This window comes from Chlorocebus sabaeus, chromosome 26 (genome assembly GCF_047675955.1).
Source record: "Chlorocebus sabaeus isolate Y175 chromosome 26, mChlSab1.0.hap1, whole genome shotgun sequence".
NCBI classification, from domain to species: Eukaryota; Metazoa; Chordata; class Mammalia; order Primates; family Cercopithecidae; genus Chlorocebus; species Chlorocebus sabaeus.
The window spans coordinates 11,735,897-11,755,943 of NC_132929.1; positions in this window are offsets into that span (position 1 = coordinate 11,735,897).

Below are 20,047 nucleotides of genomic sequence, written 5' to 3' on the forward strand. Positions count from 1 at the left end.
TGGCTTGTTCACTCTGATGATGGTTTCTTTTTTTGGGCAGAAGCTCTTTAGTTTAATTAGATCCTATTTGTCAATTTTGGCTATTGTTGCCATTGCTTTTGGTGTTTTAGTCATGAAGTCTTTGCCCATGTCTATGTCCTGAATGGTACTGCCTAGGTTTTCTTCTAGGGTTTTTATGGTTTTAGGTCTTATGTTTGAGTCTGATACATCTTGAGTTAATTTTTGTATTATGTTTAAGGAACGGGTCCAGTTTCAGTTTTCTGCATATGGATATCCAGTTTTCCCAACACCTTTTATTAAACAAGGAATTCTTTCCCCATTGCTTGTTTTTCTCAGGTTTGTCAAAGATCAAATGGTTGTAGATGTGTGGCATTATTTCTGAGGTCTCTGTTCTGTTCCATTGATCTATATATCTATTTTGGTACCAGTACCATGCTGTTTTGGTCACTGTAGCCCAGTATCATCCTGATATCAAAACCTGGCAGAAACACAACAACAAAAAAAATTTCAGGCCAATATCCCTGATGAACATTGATGCGAAAATCCTCAATAAAATACTGGCAAACTGAATCCAGCAGCACATCAAAAAGCTTATCCACCACGATCAAGTAGGCTTCATCCCTGGGATGCAAGGCTGGTTCAATATACACAAATCAGTAAATGTAATCCATCACATGAACGGAACCAATGACAAAAACCACATGATCATCTCAATAGATGCAGAAAAGGCCTTGAATAAAATTCAACACCCCTTCATGCTAAAAACTCTCAATAAACTAGGTATTGATGGAACATATCTATCTCAATAGCTATTTATGATAAACCCACAACCAATATAATGCTGAATGGACAAAAGCTGGAAGCATTCCCTTTGAAAACCAGCACAAGACAAGGATGCCCTCTCTCACCACTCCTATTCAACATAGTAATGGAAGCTTTGGCCAGGGCAATCAGGCAAGAGAAAGAAAGAAAGGGTATTCAAATAGGAAGAGAGGGAAGCCAAATTGTCCCTGTTTGCAGATGACATGACTGTATATTTAGAAAACCCCATCATCTCAGCCCCAAATCTCCTTAAGCTGATAAGCAACTTCAGCAAAGTCTCAGGATACAAAATCAATGTGCAAAAATCACAAGCATTCCTATATGCCAATAACAGACAGAGAGCCTAAATCATGAGTGAACTCCCATTCACAATTGCTACAAAGAGAATAAAATACATAGCAATGCAACTTACAAGGGATGTGAAGGACCTCTTCAAGGAGAACTACAAACCACTGCTCAAGGAAATAAGAGAGGACACAAACAAATGGAAAAACATTCCATGTTCATGGATAGGAAGAATCAATATTGTGAAAATGGCCATACTGCCCAAAGTAATTTATAGATTCAGTGCTATCCCCATCAAGCTAACATTGACTTTCTTCACAGAATTAGAAAAACCTACTTTAAATTTCATATGGAACTATAAAAGGGCCTGTAATATCCAAGACAATACTAAGCAAAAAGAACAAAGCTGGAGGCATCACACTACCTGATGCCTTCACTTTCTATCTCTTTCCTCTACTTAGTGTTCCTCTATAGTAGTTACGCCCAGTGGTAGATTGAAGTAATGGATCTGATTAGTCATCCCATCCTTTATCCACACCCTATGCTATGTAATTTGCAGTCTCCTGACTCTGATGACAAGCTCAGCCATGCAACTTGGTTGGTCAATGGGATGTTGGCAGATGTAACACATGCGCGGCTTAAAAGCCTGTGCTTATTTTTGTTTGACTGTTCCTCTTCTGCAATTTCCATGAAAAAATCCTGGAGGATGAGATTCCTAGAGCAGGAATAAATCACCCCAGTCATCCCAGCCTATGCATCATAGATCAGCAGTAGCCAGCTGACTTTTGGCTATATGAGCAAATTCAGCCGAGATCAGAAGAGCTGAACAGCCAAGCCCTAAATAAATGACCCACAGACTCATGGAGGAAACAAATGCTTATATTTTTAAGACACTCAGTACAGGCATGCTTTGTTATGCTGCATTATTATGAAAAATATAGCTCTTATATTCCTTAATGACATTGTCAGCAATGTATTCAGTTTTCAGAAATAAGATAATTGGAGGTATCCAAATAGCATACTTAATTGCTGCAACAACAGAGCTTAAATGCAAGACTTTCCTCATGAAATTTATAAGACAAAAGGAGAAATGACTTTCTTGACATTTTACCGCTATGATTGGGACTATCCTGTACCTGCTTTGCAGAACATAATTATTTAAGTTTATATGATGTTGATTATGGCCCCACATACATTTGTGCTAGATGATGAATTTGTATTTCCTGTGACTGCCCAACTAATCCAGGTGTGCAAAGACGACTTGACCTCCTGTCACATACTCGATCTTCCCCACATACATGTGTACTGTGTATATATCTACAGTACATGAAACTCCCTTTTGACATTTCCCTTCCAGATTTTATTACTGTTTTAAAGATTTTACTAACTCAGAAATTTATTTTAGGCATTAAATAGAATGTTTTAAAGCCAAAAATGACTACTAAACTCTATGATTTATGTATTCCTTGAATGCCATAGAGTGACCATATTGCCAATAAAATATGCACCAATCAAATAATTATATGTAAATCAGATTTATATTTTATGAAATTCTCCATTCTCTATTTTACTCATAACAAAGGTAGTAAATATTTTTTAATTTCAAGTGTCTTAGCTGCCTGGCAACTTTTTCCTTTCTGGAACTAGAATAAAACTACAATTTAAACCTTTAATGTTAACATGCATGGTGAATATCTATGAGGGAGATTGTACGTTTTCCAAATATATTTCAACTCAGAAGTTGTCCCTATATGGTGAATCTAACTGAATATTTTATAAAATGTGCTCTGGTAAATTCTGCCTACTGTATACATATGTGGATTATAGCTTTATGCCTGACCAGAAATAGTATTTCACCATTTGGTTAACTAATTCACCATTTCCTGAGCCCCTACTGTATTTCTAACTCTGCTGGGTTGAGGGGGTAGATCCAAGATGGTCTTGGTACTCTTTATAATTTGTTTTTAGTAGATAGACTAGTTCTTTGTAGGTAGTACTGACCAAAAGCAATGATAAAACCAAGAAATGAATTTAAATTTATAAATCAAATCGTAAAGGTAATAAAATCGGTAATGGGGCAGTCACTGAACTCTCTAACACATGGGTTGGCAGAGGCTGGAAATATTTCTCCATTTCTCATCTTCTCTTCCTTTTCATTTCTTGCATTTTTCCTTTGACCATTATCTTTTCTCATTTCAAATTCGTGTGGTGATATATTGTCAAAGTGCATATATGTGTATCTTCTCACCATCTCTTAAATTGATATCTCTTTAAGTACTGTACTGTTAACCTGGTTATCTTTACATGGCATTTTGCCAACTGGGCTCTGAGCTCCTTGGGGGGCAGGCTTTATATTTTTCACTTCCTTGTAATCTTCAGGACACATTACTTTGCACAAACCAGTTGTCTGGTAGTTCTTTGGTAATTTGACTTGATTAAGTTGTTAATTTCTGCCTATTAGTATTGCTTATGACAATGAAGATAACTATTCCCTTTGGTGGCCCTCAGGTAAATGTTGCTGCACTAACACGAGAGAGTAGGATTCAGTTCCCATTGGGAAGTATCTGTATTTTTATTGATACATAATCTTTTATATATTCGTGCAGTACATGTGATATTTTGTTACATGCATAGAATGTGTAAGTATCATTTCTGTGTGTTGGGAACATTTCAAGTTCTCTCTTCTAGACACTTTGAAATATGCAATATATTGTTGCTAACTATAGTTACCCTACTCTATGGAACATTAGAACTTACACATTCTATTTAAGTGTATGATTGTACCCATTGACCAACTTCTCTTCATCTTTCCTTCCACCCACATAGCCTTCCCAGCCTCTGGTAACTATCATTTCATGCTCTACCTCCATGAGATTAACTTTTTTTAAGCTCTCATGTAAGTGACAACTAATGAATTTCCAAACTGGCAGCCAGGTTGGAGAGAAAGTATTCTTTGAGCTTGAACTGAGATGACATATTTGAACATATATACTCCTCTCTATTTCTCAAGCATCTGTATTGAAGATTTTGCCATGACTTAAATCTGATTCAGGTGGTGAAGCATATGGAAATCATGATGGCATTTACCGAACATCATGAATTGTTGATATATAAAGCTTAAAATTATGTAATATACGATTTTGTGCTAAATCAGATGCCATCTTATGCTGGATTCTCCTGTAGATGAAGAGTGGCAGATGCCAAATAAACAAGAAAAAGCCACGAGAGCAATAGTTTAAATAAATATGACTTTTTAAATTAATGAATTGGGGAAAATTTGCATTGTTCTATTTTGGTTGTGAAACTTCTAAATACATCTATCAGAACCATTGTTTAAATAGCCTAATTGTGTCTGCAACTTAAATTTGACTATTTAGTTTAAGAGCAACTCTATAGTATTATATTGCATGGGCTGAAAGATGGCAGTACTAATCTGGATAAAATTATTTCCCCGTTTTTAAACTTAAAAGGAAAATTGGTTACAGCCCTGTCACTGCAGTTAGAGAATTAGAAGAATTTGGGTTAGTTTGAATCTTTTGTTTTGCACATTTCTAATCCATCTTGGTATTTTGGGGAAAAAAAATTATAAGGAGAACATCTGTTGCTACTCATGTCATTTTTCATGTACATCAAGATCCATAATAGGTTAGAAGGGCCTCTCTCTATATCTTGTAAAAATTGTAGTCCTTTAACCAAAATTCTAAGGCGTTTGCATTGCTTATTTCATTAAAATTATCAACAAGACACTGTCGTTTCCCTCCTTTTTTCCTATCTCCATTAATAAAACTGTATTTTCTTCCCTCCCATTCCTCCCAGCTAAGGGTTTAGCCCCCTCTTCCTTCCCCATCTCTCCAAAACCCCTCTGTTTATGCTGTGTTACATGTTCTCCTTTCCAGTTTACCTAGTTTTATATTTTCACAGCTACTGCCTCCCTGCACACCATCCTTCATTATCCAATTCAACCTTAAATTTCTTTTTCTTTCCCTCTACTATCAAATATGGTAACTTTGAAATTAAACAAATACTTAATACAAAACCTTTTTCCTTTTCATTCCCAACATCCATTGAGCACCTACTATACCAAGGCCAGGCACTGTTCTACATATTGAGGATATGGTGGGGGAACACGGATAGATGAGGTTCCTGGGCTGATGGAATATATATTCTAGTATGGGGGAGGGTGGGTCTGAAGCAGTTAGACATTAATACAATCAGGGAAATGTGCTATATAGGATTGCTAGGTTTGGTAAAGAAAAATGTCATGCCCAAATTTCAATTTCAGATAAAAAATATTTCTAAATACAAGTATGTCCCATGCAATATTTGGGATTAAATTATAATGTAATAGTGATTAGGATGCTATCTGAAACAGTTTCACAGCTATTCCTTCACCAAAGATATACACGTGCAATTTTTACCCGTGTGTGTACTCAGTGTATTTCTGGTATACCAACACCAACTCCAGCTCCTCTACTCCAGTCGCAGCTGATAGATTTTGCTCATTCTCAAGTTCCACCTTCTTTAAACATTTTGTTGTAACAGTGACAGTTCACAGTACTCTCATCTTTCATAAATCACCTTTACAGTTATACCCACATCACACAATTGGCATAAAAAAACATGACCTAGGGTACTCTCTCTAGTCTAGAAGCTGTCGTTTTAATGGATCCACAGTACTCTGCTGCCATGTTCATGAACTTTTCTGTGTGTGCATTTCTTATGTCTTCAGTTTATAAGTGCAGAAATTGAGAATGAAAGGTGTAGAATTAAACAGTCCAGGATTCAGGATCTTGGTTCTGCTACTGACTGGCTATGGGACCTCACACAGGTTACTTGCTGTGCCTCAGTTTCCTCATTTGTAAAAAGAAAATATCTGCCCCATAAAGCTCATATAAATATTAAATATGATTACAGATATGAACTACTCATACAAAGTTCATTCATTCTCCTTCTTCTCCTCTTTCTCATTATTATCATCATTACCTGCATACAATTTCTAGAATTTGGCAGACTATTAGCCAATACAAAACTTCAGTATTAAGTGATCACTGAAATGAACAATGGCTTCTATAACTTTGCTAAATTTTATATGTATCTTGCTCTCTTTTTGGTCATCATGTGCAGTCAGGAACAAAGTATACTGTATTATTTTAAGAGAGAAAGAACTTATTGATATTATATAAACTGGGAAATGAAAAAAAGAAACATTTTTTAAAGCAACGCTCTGGAAAAAAACCACAAAAATTATAATTTGTGAATTAAATGCTATTCGTGCCTATTCTCTCATCCATTTTGGAAAGTACGTTTATAAAGGGCAGAATCAGTTCTTCTGGAAGAGGCCATTCTCTTAAATGCATAAGCTTTGAGTCTCTGGTAAAAGTATTTAGTGACAATCATGATGATAAGCCCCTGATGATCTGTTCAAGAAAAATTAGATTATATGGCAGATTTCCAAACCTGCCATTCAGCAGGAAATGACTCATTTTATATTATGCTTTTGTAACTGATGTTTTTGGTATTATATTTTTGTTGTAGTTATGTCTGTAGCCAAGTTTGTAAATTGAGTTCTATAATATATCTCCTAAAGTTATGAGAAATAGAACATTTTGGGTTAAAATGGTATAGTTTGGTCCTGCCAGAAGAATATATGTATATAAAAAGAATATAATATATTAAATCGTTCTGGCCAGGCACAGTGGCTCATGCCTGTAATTCCAGCACTTTTGGAGGCCAAGGCCACCTTGAGGTCAGGAAGTTCAAGAACAGCCTGGCCATCATGGTGAAAACCTGTCTCAACTTAAACATACAAAAATTAGCCAGGCATGGTGGTGAAAGCCTGTAATTCCAGATACTCAGGAGGCTGAGACAAGAGAATCACTTGAAACCGGGAGGCGGAGGTTGCAGTGACCTGAGATCATGCCACTGCACTCCAGCCTGGGCGACAGAGCAAGACTGCATCTCAAAACAAGAAAAAAAAATGTCCTGTCTGCATGAGAAATTGGTGAAACTGTAAAAAACCTTATTGTTGTAAATCTATAGTATCCTTATGTTAATAGAAGTCTATAGTATACTTTTTTGATATGAGAATAATAAGAGAAATACCTCTAAAATAACTCCCCAAACTATAGTTAGTGTAGTAGAAGCTGAAATCTCCGTTAGAATGAAAGTCAAAAGTTATTCCTAGACATGGTACTCTCTCTCTATAAAAAAAAAAAAAAGTATTTGGGATAAGTAAGAGCAGGTTATAATTTAAAAAGTTAGAAATGGTTAAAATGGATAGAAAAGGAGATGGGAATAAACTTTTCTCCTACCTAAAAATGACTTTTAAAAGTTCCTGCTTTGCCTCAGATTATATCAACACCCTAAATTGCATTTAGAAGCAAAATATCTTCTAGAGAGGTCTGTGAACAACATTGCTCCCTTACCCAAAATAAAGGGATTTGAGCTTAAATGGTCCCAAGAATTTTGATTTTTGTTACAACAAAAAATATGATACAATTTCAACTTCCAATATTCCTATACTCACATTAGGGATTTAATTACTACATGTGACTGAATCCAATCTTTTAATTTCTTTAAACTGAATTAAGTTTTCTATTGTCTTCCATATTCAAGATATCTTATTTACTTTCAATTGATAGTATTCTTTATAATTTACTTCCTTTTTTATTTTGAATTCTAAATTATAAGGAAATGTAGAGTGAATGTGTGTGTGTCGGCTATATATTACTTAGCATGACATTTAAACGCATTCAATTTTTAGAAAATTTCCCCAATTCTACTTTGTATGATAAGGATCTATGCTGGGTGATACGAACAGAAAGAAAAGGCTTTACTTTCGCCACATAAATGCCTGGATGTGGCATTTGCTCCACCTTTCCTAGGTGAAAATCTGACTATTAGAATAATTTGAGGGGTAAACAGAGGCTGCAGGAATAATGATAGTCTCTAGAAAACAGGTATGCATGATTCCAGGGAAAAACACATGAACACTCGTGTGTGTGTGTGTGTGTGTGTGTGTGTGTGTGTGTAGGGTGCTGGTTAGAGGGAGAAGTTTACTTAAAAGCTCCTTGATCTCCATAATGTCCTGCTACTTTCAGAACAACTAGCTGTCGAACAGCAAAGCACATCTTACCTAAGGGATTTTAGGATTTAGGAGACTCTCCAATGACACAGAAGGGATAGCAGAAGTGTTCCATAAGAAAAACATAGCAGATGCAAATGAGAGAAAAAAAATAAAAAGTTCTGATTTCATACTTCCTGTGTGTGGAAAAGGAGAAAATGAGGCTTGGAGAAGGTAAATAATTTGGCTAAGGTGCTACAAATTGGCAAGGGACCAAACTGATATTTGAATTTGGCTTAAACAACACCAGACACGTTTTTAATACAATTCCTGAACCAGTCCAAAATTAATATCCATTCTGTTACTTAAAAAGAGAATATTCTTGAAAGTTGACTTAGTTTATTTTCAAGTCCGCAGTTTGAATTACCAGGGGATGGAAGAGCTCCATTTCCTCTGCCAGCAAGGGACAGGCACAAACGGCAGGTGCCACAGTCCTCAGTGAAGCACTGACTGGTCTCCTCACTAAGTCTTGAGCAGCCTGCAGTGACCTGCCCTTGAAGTGGTGGTTTAACAACCTTTGCCCAAGCACTCTCTGGCTCTTTGTACATCTTTAATAGTTTCCTTGACGGACTATGAAGAACTGCCAGATGACAGTTCTATTTCATTTTTGTCACTGCCTGGTGCTCCTTTTTTCTCTCTGGCTTTTTCTCAAGGGCATGATTCTATAAGTCAATGTGGCAATGTTCACGATGGGTATTGCTCTTTCAACCACTGTATATTGATGCAGTGTGAGCAAGTCACGGACATGTCAAGATTTCAGGCCTTCAAAAAAGTAATCAAGGAGTATTGTATAAACTCTAATGTCCTTTCCATTGGAAGCAAATTGAAACTGGGGATTGGGATCTGATATTAAGGGTTTACTTTAAAACACTGCTGCCAGAGGCATATAAAAGCCCCTTTGATTAATATACCATAGGATTTTGTTCGCTTGGAAAAAAGCACAAGTGATGTGCTTTTGTTCCCCAAGTTTTAAATACAACGTTTGTCATTCTTGCATACTGTTTATTACTAATTGCATAATTATTTTATTATATGGCACAAGAAAAATATGATTTAAATTTCCTCCTGCATATTCTGTTTTAAGTAAATAATCACTTCAGTCAAAAATTATTTATTAAATTACATGATTCTTTGCTAAACATAATTGAGATGTCAAGACTTTTTTATTAGTGCTGCATAATGAAATAATTGAGAAATTAGTAATAAATTTTGCCTCTTGTAATTTAGAATAAATAAAAAACAATTACTAGGGTTTTCTTTAAGAATGTGGGGTTCTTAAAGTTATCTCTCATAAAAATTATGCTGATAAATAGCGTATGTTTCCTCAGCTAAAAAAAAAAAAAATGAGGTGGCTTTTCCTTGACATCTCTGCGAAATCAGGGTAGCTATCACACATTGCATGGATGTGCAGATTTCTTTAGGTATTGTTGTTTTTTTGATTTTGCAGCATGGAGAGGGCAACTTACTTTCAAATATGAGTACCCTGGTAGATTGGAAAACACTTTTATAATGGGGGTCATTAACTTTCACATACTGTCAATTCTCAGCTTCCATACCAAGAGCAAGAAATATCTGTAAAAGATAAGTAGTGCCTTTTTGTGACTTCACGATCCACAACGACTCACTATAACACCTACTGTAAGGCATCTCAGCCAAAAAGAGGGGCATGAAGGAGGAGATATGGACCTTGCTTTCAAGAAGCTCACCATCTAGCAAAGGGATAATGAACTTACATAGATTATTGGAGTGCCAAATTAAAAGTAGACACTGACAGTGATGATTTTTAGAAAGGAAGGAGAGATGGATTTTTAGCTTGGGAGAGAGATGTGGGGGACATGAAAGGGAGATTATCAAGGGATTGGCATTTGAGCTGCAAGGATGAGTATTAATAGCAATAGCTAACTTGTACTGAGCTCTTATGTGAACAGACCTTCACCTACTCCACGGGCCATTTGCTTAACCACGAAACCATAGGATGTAGGTATGAAGAGACTCAGGGAGTGGACATTCTGAGCAAAGAAAACTGTATGATGGCCAGGCGTGGCGACTCACGCCTGTAATCCCTATACTTTGGGAGGCTGAGGCCGGTGGATCACCTGAGGTTAGGAGTTCAAGACCAGTTTGGCCAACATGGTGAAACCCTGTCACTACTAAAAATGCAAAAAATTAGCCAGGTGTGGTGGCGCACACCTGTAATCCCAGCTACTCAGAAGGCTGAGACAGGAGAATTACTTGAACCCGGGAGGCGGAGCACTCCAGCCTGGGCAACAAGAGTGAAACTTCATCTCAAAAGAAAAAAAAAGAGAAAGAAAAAACTCTATGAGCAAAGGCATGAAAGGGACTGGGTTTCTCTTCTAAGTCATTCCTTCACAGTAAGATAGGTACTGCTGCATTAGAAAGATAGATCCACACACTTAGATTCCTACAGTAAAGCCTAGTTATGGCACTTTGTAGCTTGCAATGAATGCCAACAGCAATGTGTGGCCTAAAAATAATTAGACACAGCTACACTTCACTATAGAATGTTTTGGCCATGCAGTTACACATTTATTAATATAATGTCACTCTCTATTCTTCCAACTGGGAAATCCTGGTATTACCAAATATAAAATAGAAATCAGAGAGAGGGCACTCGGGGTCCTTCTTAGTCAGACCTCAATTTACCTATTCAGTCTAATTTTACCTTTTATACACCTTATGCTTCAGCCAATAAAATGACTGTTTCTTGCATGTGCCCAGTCCTATCCCACAACCCACCACGCTTGTATGTCTGTAGACCCGTAGGACTGGCTCAGCCTAGAAAGACTTCCTCATGGCAGCAAGAGCTCCTGAAACCATGTCAAGTTTTGTGAATCAGGAGTGGAGTACATCCTGATCTCCTGGAGGTTAACATCTCATGCCCTTTGCAGGTGTTTGATTTTTTATTACATTTCTGGGATTGCTTATTGGCTCAGGATCAATTTGGAAAGGCCGTGCACTTACAAGTTAACTGAGCATCAGCCTTTGTCCTCAGTCCCTTTCAGTGGTCATACCCCTCTAGTTTATTTTAGAAAATAGGATCATTTATTTTACCCTGCCCTGGAGCTGTTCCTTTTCTAGTACTCCACACCAATTCCCTCACCATTCCTGTTTTGCAGGCATCACTATTCACTTTCCTGCTTTTCATTGTTTGGCTCTCTTATTTTCTAACTCTGGAAAGGTACTTATTTCTGGACATTGTTACCATGTAATTCATCATCCACTATTTAGGAAAGCCCCCTGGACCATTCCACTCCTATGAATTTACACAAGAGAAATGAAAATACATGTCTATACAAACAGTTGTAGCAAATACCAAATGCCACTGTTTTCCACAGTGGCTTAATCATTTTGCATTTCCACCAGCCATGTGTATGAGTTTGTTGCCAACACTAAGCAGTGTCAGTATTTGTAATTTTAGCTCTTCTACTGAGGTGTGTAGTAGTATCTCCTTGTGGCTCTAGTTTGCACTTCCCTAATGACTAACAATATTGAGTATTTTTGCATGTGCTTATTTGGAATCCCTATGTGTTGTTTAGTCAAATTCTATTTATATTTGTGCCTATTTTTATTGAATTATTTGTCTTATTATTGAGTTGGCTACTTCCACCATTTGGCAATTATAAATAAAGCTGCTTTAGGATTTTGTGTAAACGTAATTTTTCACTTCAGTTGGGTAAATACCTAGGATTGCAATTGCTGAGTCGTAGAGGGAATATATATTTAACATTGTAAAAAACTTCCAAAGAGGCTATACTATTTTGTATTTCTACCAGTAATACATGAAAATTTCTACTGAAATTTTGATTTAAATTATTTTGAGGCTATACATCATTTTGAGGATCACTAACATACTAACACTAGTGAGTTTTCCAATCAATGGTAATGACATATCTCTATCTTTATTAATCATCTTTGATTTCTCTCAACAATATTTTATAGTTATCAGTGTACCAGTCTCATATATCTTTTGTCAAATTTATCCATAAGTATTTCACATTTTTATGATAAATAGTTTTAAGCTAAAATTTTTATGGTCAGTATATGTAAATACAATTAAATTATTTATATTAACCTTCTAACGTCTGATCTTACTAAACTCATTTATTAACTGTAGTATCTTTTTTACAGACTTACTAGGATGTTCTACACAGACGAACATGTTGCTTGCAAATAAAATTTTATTTATGTCTAGCCTGTCTGCCATTCATGTCTTACTTTGTTTCTTGTTGGCAAGGACAGTCAGTATAAAGTTGAGTAGAAGTGGTGGAAGAGGGAATCCTTTCCTTGTTCTTGATCATACAAGGTCTTTCACCAATCGGTAAATGCAAGCTGCAAGTTTTTCAAATATGCCCTTTCACAAATTGAGGAAGTTCTTTTCTATTCTTAATTTCATAATCATTCTTCTCAAGAATCAGTATAGATTTTTGTCACATTTTTTCCTGCGTCTATTAAGATTATCCTGTAATTTCCATTTTAGTATATTAATAGGGTGAATTACATTGATTGCTTTTCAACTGTCTAACCAACATTGTACAGCTGGGATAAACCCTATTTGATTATGATGCATTATCTTTTTATAGACAGGTTCTATAGACAGGTTCTGCGATATTCAGAGATATCACAAGCTTGGTGCTAGACCACTGGAATAAAGCAAATATTGCAATAAAGTCAGTCACAGAATTGTTTTGATTTCCCAGTGCATACAAAAGTTATATTTACATTATATTGTCATCTATTAAGTCTCCAATAGTATTATGTTAAAAAAATTAAGTAGATTCCTTAGTTAAAAATACTTTATTGCTAAAAAAAAAAAATGATCATCTGAGCCTTCAGCAAGTGATAATCTTCTTGCTGGTAGAAGGTCTTGCATCAGTGTTGATAGCTACTTACTGATAAGGATAATAGTTGCTGAAGGTTGGGGTGTCTGTGGCAATTTCTTAAAATAGGACAATAAAATTTGCGATGTTGATTTGCCTCTTCCTTTCACAAAGGATTTCTCTGTAGCTTGCAGTGCTATTTGACAGCATTTAACCCACAGTAGAATGTCTGTGAAAATTGGAGCCAATCCTCTTAAACCCTGTCACCGCTTTATCTACAATGTTTATGTAATACTCTAAATCCTTTGTTGTCATTTCAACAGTGTTCACAGCATCTTTACTAGAAATCAATTCCATCTCAAGAAATCACTTTCTTTGTTCATTCATAAAAAACATTATCCTTATCCATGTACGTTTTATCGTAAGATTGCAGCAATTCAGTTCCATCTTCAGGTTCCACTTCAAATTCCAGTTTTCTTCTAATTTGCACCAATAAATCTAATTGCATCTCAAGAAATCACTTTCTTTGTTCATTGATAAAAAACATTATCCTTCTCCATTTAAGTTTTATCATAAGATTGCAGCAAGTCAGTTCATCTTCAGGTTCTAGTTCGAATTCCAGTTTTCTTCTAACTTTTACCGTATCTGAAGTTACTTCCTCCAATGACATCTTAAACCCATCAAAGTCAGTTACTCATAAGGATTGGAATCAGCTTCTTCCAAATTCCTGTTAATGCTGACATTTTGACCTCTTCCCATGAATCATGAATTCATTAATGACATACTAAATGGTGAATCCTTTCTGCAGGTTTTCAATTTACTTTACCCAGATCCATCAGACAAATCACCATCTGTGGCAGCTATAACCTTACAAAATACATTACTTTATTTTTATTTATTTTATTATTTATTTTTATGTTTTCGAGATCGGGGTCTCACTATGTTGCCTACACTGGTCTTGAACTCCTGGCCTCAAGCTATCCTTTTGTTTCAGTTTCCCAAAGTGCTGAGATTATAGGTGGGAGCCACCACCCCTGGCCACAAAATATATTTCTTAAACAATAAGACTTGAAAGTAGAAATTACTCTTGATCCATGGGCTGCAGAATGGATATTGTGTTAGCAGACATGAAAACAACATTCATCTTCTTGTACATCTCCATCAGAGCCTCCACTGGAGCTCCTAGGTGACTAAGTACATGGTCAACAAGCAGTAATATTTTAAAAGAATTTTTTTTTTTTTTTTTTCTGAGCAGTAAGTCTTAACAGTGGGCTCAAAATACTGAGCAAACCATGCTGTAAACAGATGTGCTGACGTCCAGGCTCTGCTATTTCATTTAGAGAGCACTGGCAGAATAGATTTAGTGTCATTCTTAAGGCCCCTTGGACTTTCAGAATGGTAAATGAACATTGGCTTTAACTTAAAATCATCAGCTGCATTACCCCTAACAAGAAAGTCAGACTGTCCTTTGAAGCTTTGATGTCAGGCCTTGACTTACCCTCTGTAGCTCTTGAAAGTCCTAGAGGGCATCTTTTCCAATAGAAAGCTGTTTCATCTATATTGAAAATCTGTTAGTGTAGCCACCTTCATCAATGATCGTAACTAGGTCTTCTGGATCACTTTTTACAGTTTTTATGTCAGCACTTCGTGTTTTACTTGCACTTTTGTGTTATGGAGATGGCTTCTCTCCCTATTCCTCATAAATCAAACCCTGCTAGCTTCCAACTTTTCTTCTGCAGCTTCCTCAACTCTTTCAGCATCATAAAATTGAAGAGAGTTGGGGCCTTGCTCTGGATTAGGTTCTGGCTTAAGGGAATGTGGTGGTGGGTTTGATTTTCTATGCAGACCACTAAAACTTTCCTTGTACGGCAATAAGGCTCTTTCACTTTCTTACCATTTGGTAGTTTACTGGAGTAGTACTTTTAACCTCAAAAACTTTTTCCTTGGATTCACAACTTGGCTATTTAATGCAACAGCCCTAGCTTTCAGCCTATATGCCATCTTTCTCCATGCCTTCCTCATGAAGCCTAATCATTTCTAGCTTTCGATTTAAACTGAGAGATATGTGACTCGTCCTTTCACTGGAACACTTAGTAACCATCGTAGAGTGATGAATTGGCTTACTTTTATTTTTATTTATTTATTTTTTTTTTCAGTTAAATATTTCTTTTTTTAAAATTATACTTTAAGTTCTAGGGTACATGTGTACAACGTGCAGGTTTGTTACATGTGTATACATGTGCCATGTTTGTATGCTGTACCCATTAACTCGTCATTTACATTAGGTATATCTCCTAATGCTATCCCTCCCCATCCCCTCCCCACAATAGGCCCCGGTGTGTGATGCTCCCCTTCCTGTGTCCAAGTGATCTCATTGTTCAATTCCCACCTATGAGTGAGAACATGCAGTGTTTGGTTTTCTGTTCTTGATAGTTTGCTGAGAATGATGGTTTCCAGCTACATCCATGTCCCTACAAAGGACACAAATTCATCCTTTTTTATGGCTGCATAGTATTCCATGCTTACTTTTAATATTGTGTCTCAGGGAGCAGAGAGGCCCTAGGAAAGGGAGAGAGATGGGGGCCGGGTGGTGGAACAGTCAGAACACACACAACATTTACCAGTTGAGTTCATAGTTTCATATAGGTGGAGGTCATGGTACCCCAAAACAGTTACAGCAGTAGCATCAAAGATCATTGCTCACTGATAATTGTAACAAATGTAATAATGAAAAATTTGAAAAATTGTGAGAATTACCAAAATGTGACACAGAGGCATTAAGTTAGCACATGTTGGAAAAATGGTACCTATAGACTTGCTTGGTGCAGGATTGCTGCAAATCTTCAATGTAAAAAACACAGTATATGTGAAACACATTAAAGTGCAATAAAACGAGATATGCCTGTATTGTCAGAATTCAATCTGCTAAAAGATTAGCACTTACTCTACCTGTGTTCATGAGTGATAATGGTCTCTAGTTTTTTTTTTTTCCTCTCATTTTTTTTTCCTTCCTTTTACTTCCTAGTATCTTTGTCTAGTTTTGGTATCAGGTCAATTCTGGCTTTATAGAATAAAATTGATGTGTTCTCTTCTATTTTTTGGAAGAGTTTGTGTAGAGTTATTTACTCCTTAAGCATTTGATAGAATTCACTAGTGAAGCTGTTAGAGATTTTAGTATCCTTGGTGAAAAGGTTTTAAACTGTAAATTCAATTTATTTAATACAGGATTATTCAGGTTTTCTTTTTCTTCTTAGGTGAGCTTTGGAAGTTTGTATCCTTTGGCAAGTTTGTTATTTTACCTAAGTTCTTAAATTTATTAGCATAAAGTTGTTCAAAATATTTTTCATATTATTGCATGTAGTATCTTTAATCATGAACCACTTATTGTTCTAGATCTTGGTAACTATCTTTTCTTTACATTTTTCCAATTTACATTTGCTAGAGTTTTATCGGTTGTATTAGTGTTTTCTAAGGACAGCTTTTGCTTTCATTGATGTATCTCTCTTTTTATTTTCATTGATATATCTTTTTATTAATGTTTACTTTTATTTTTACTTCCTTTTTTGGTTCTTTCGCTTGAGTTTAATTTTTCTTTTTCAAGTTTCCTAAGGTGTGAGACTTGATTTGACATTTTTCATGTTTTTTATTATAAGTAATTTATGCTGCGTATCTCCCTCTAAGGCATGTTTGACTACATTCTGCACATTTCATATGTTGTTTTTTCATTTTCACTCAATTCAAAGTACTTTCTAATTTCCCTGTGACCTTTTTTTGACCCATGATATAGAAATGTGCTACATAATTTCCAAATTCTTGGAGATTTTCCAGATATCTTTTAATTATTGGTTTCTGCTATGATTGTGTTGTGGTCAGAGAATATGCATCTTGCAATTTCAATCTCTTTGTATTTATTAGTACTTTTTACATGGGCTAGCTTGGTAAATATTCAATGTCCATTTTTTAATGTGTATTTTATCATTTTGGGGTGTAGTATTCTACAAATGTTGGCGAGGTCTAGTATGTGTTGTTGTTCAGATCTTCTTAGTTATTTCTAGTCTACTTATTCTGTTACCTATAGAGAAGGGTTTTTGGTATTGCCAAGTATACCTATGAATTTGTCCATTTCTCTTTTCCATTCTATAAACTTTTGCTTATATTTTGAAGTTCTGTTATTAGGTACAGATACATTTAGATTTGTTATGTCTTATTGGTATATTGTCTTCTTTTTTATTGTGATGTTTTTCCTAAGTTTTTTACTTTGAAATCTGCTTTGTTTGATACTAATATGGTGACCCCAACTTTATTTTTTATTAGATGTAGCATGATATATCTTTTTCCATTTTTACTTTTAACCTTCTGTGCTTTATATTCAAAGCATATTTCCTATAGACAGCATATAGTTAGATTTTAGTTTTTCATTTGACAATATGCTTTTTAATTGATATATTTAGGCCATTTATATTTAATGAAATTATCATTGTCTTTTGGTTAGGTTTAATTGTGCTATCTTGCTCTTTGTTTTCTTTCTTCTTTCTTTTATGTTCCTTTTTTATCTCTTTTTATGTGTTTGTTTTTGACCTTATTTTGGATCAATTAATATTTATTCATTTCAACTTCATTATTGGTTTGTTAGCAGTACCTCTTTTTTAGTTGATTGCTCTTCTTTTTACACATTAAATAAACCTTAAAATGGTTAACCACTTGCCGAAAATTGCACAATAATTAAGCCAAAATCCTTAAAATGGCTTACAAGGCCTTACATTTTTTGGCCTTTATTATCTCTGACATCATCTTTTCCTGCCCTCTTTATTATTCCCTCTGCCCTAGCCATATTGGCCTCTGTTGCTTCTCAGACATGCAAGATACTTCCCAAGTTGCACTATTTGCTCTTTCTAGAAGTATGTTTTCCCAGATGCCCACATGTCTAATTTCCTGCAAGTGATTACTCAAATTTCACCATGCAAGTATAGCTACCCCAGCTATATTATCTTACATTTTATCTTTCTTCCCAGTCTTCACTCTCACTCTTAAGCTCTCTTACCCTGTTTTATTATTTTAAAAAATAGCATATACCATTTTCTTAGGTATTATGTGTATTGTGTACATTTTTCTGCCCTTCAATAGAATGTAAGCTCCATGAAATCATGAATTTTATCTTTTTGTTCAAAGATATATTTCTAACACTTAGAACAGTACTGGCACATAGTAGGTACTTAAGTATTTTTTAAATGAATGAACACATTATGAAGTGGAATGCAAAGAAAGTAAATTTACTGTTTGCAACAATTAAAATAAAATCTAGCAATGTAAAAATGTTTGCAAAATCTGTGCTTGAGATAGAATTACATATGGATTTTATTGAAATGCCATTTTATGCTGTTCAAACTGTTTTTATAAAAGAAATATGATTTAGATAAAGTGAAGTGATTTCACATAGCAAGAGGCTATATACAAAAAAGAAATGAAAAACAGTAGAATATGAGCTGCATGTCTGGGTGTGATTCAAGCAGCTTTGAGCATTTCCACTTTCCATTCCCTCCGTTATCTGAGTATAGAATTCCACCATTACAGAGTTGCACCTTTTAACTTCATGGGATTTAAAAAAAGTCTTTAGGCATTGTTATTAAAATGTAAATATTCCTGAAAGGGGAGGAAATATACTTTAGTATAAATGTACTCTTAGGGATGTGTTGACATCATGTTTAAAGCAGGTGGTTCTGAGAATGAAAACTGTGTGCTAGAAAACAGCCTTCTCATGACTAACTTGACCAGCTTTATAACTCACGCTGGGAAAAAGCTTTAAACTGGCCAGTGTAGCCATTGTATATGTGCTATTGTTTATGCATCCTAATGAGAAGCGGGGATACAGAGGGACTTTTTGATGGGCAGATATTTTGGAAGTATTAAAAACTAGATCATTTTGTATCCTATTCTATATATCATTCAGTATTTTATATATCATCTTTGATAGGTAAATTTAGTATTAAAATATAATTATAGGCAGTGGCTTTGATTAATCCATAAATTTTTTTAAAAAAGATAGACCTTGGTGGGCAACAGCAGAAGCAAGGTTGTGTGCTTGTTTTTCCATTAACAGCACAATGAAACTTTTAAATCCAAGGCTCCCATGAGTCTATGAATTTATTTGTACAAAGAAATCAGAAACAATGGAGGCAAATCTTGGTAACTGCAACCTATTTAGAGGATAAAACATGGGAAGGTTAGGTGAAGTATAGTAAATTCAGAGGTGAAATTATGTTTATGTGGTTCATCCAAAGCTACAGGAAATTGTAGGAGTTTAATTTTGTAAAGTGAAAAATAAACTTGAAGTAAAGCTTTGCAACATTCCCCCCACTCCACCCCACCACATGGCCCTGATTGTAAATGAATGGTCAGTTAAAAATATCTTCAGCAACTTAAAATTTCTCAAAAGGATATATTTGAAAGATGAGAAAAGGATGAATGCCAAGGATGTTAGTAATTTTTTAAAAGCAGATAATTATCCAGTGTAATATTCTATTATTTCTATTCACCTCCCTCATCTCCTCCAATATTTTTAAATGGCCTCTCTGAGCCTTAGTAATATTGCATACATGCTTATACCTTAAGGGTCTTTACTACTGAAATATAAATGACTTTGTGAGGACTATGCCATAAGCTTTCAAAAGTGGACTAGATGACATCACCTTGAAAGCAATACAAGGCTTTTGGTAGTAGGCAATATTGTTCATTTTCCCTTGTAGGTTAAGAGAGAAAATCACTTAGGATTTGTATTTTTTCTACCTTATATTCTGACTCGGATATTACTCTATGGTTGACTCTTGAAGCAAAATGAGAGACTGGTAATCTGGCTAATCTATGATTTAGTCATCTCTTTTTAGATCTAGAATTATTCAGGTTAATTACAGGTCAATATTCTATTTAAGCATCTAATAATTATCTGACTTCTTTTTGACCACAGAAATCCCTGGTAACTTAG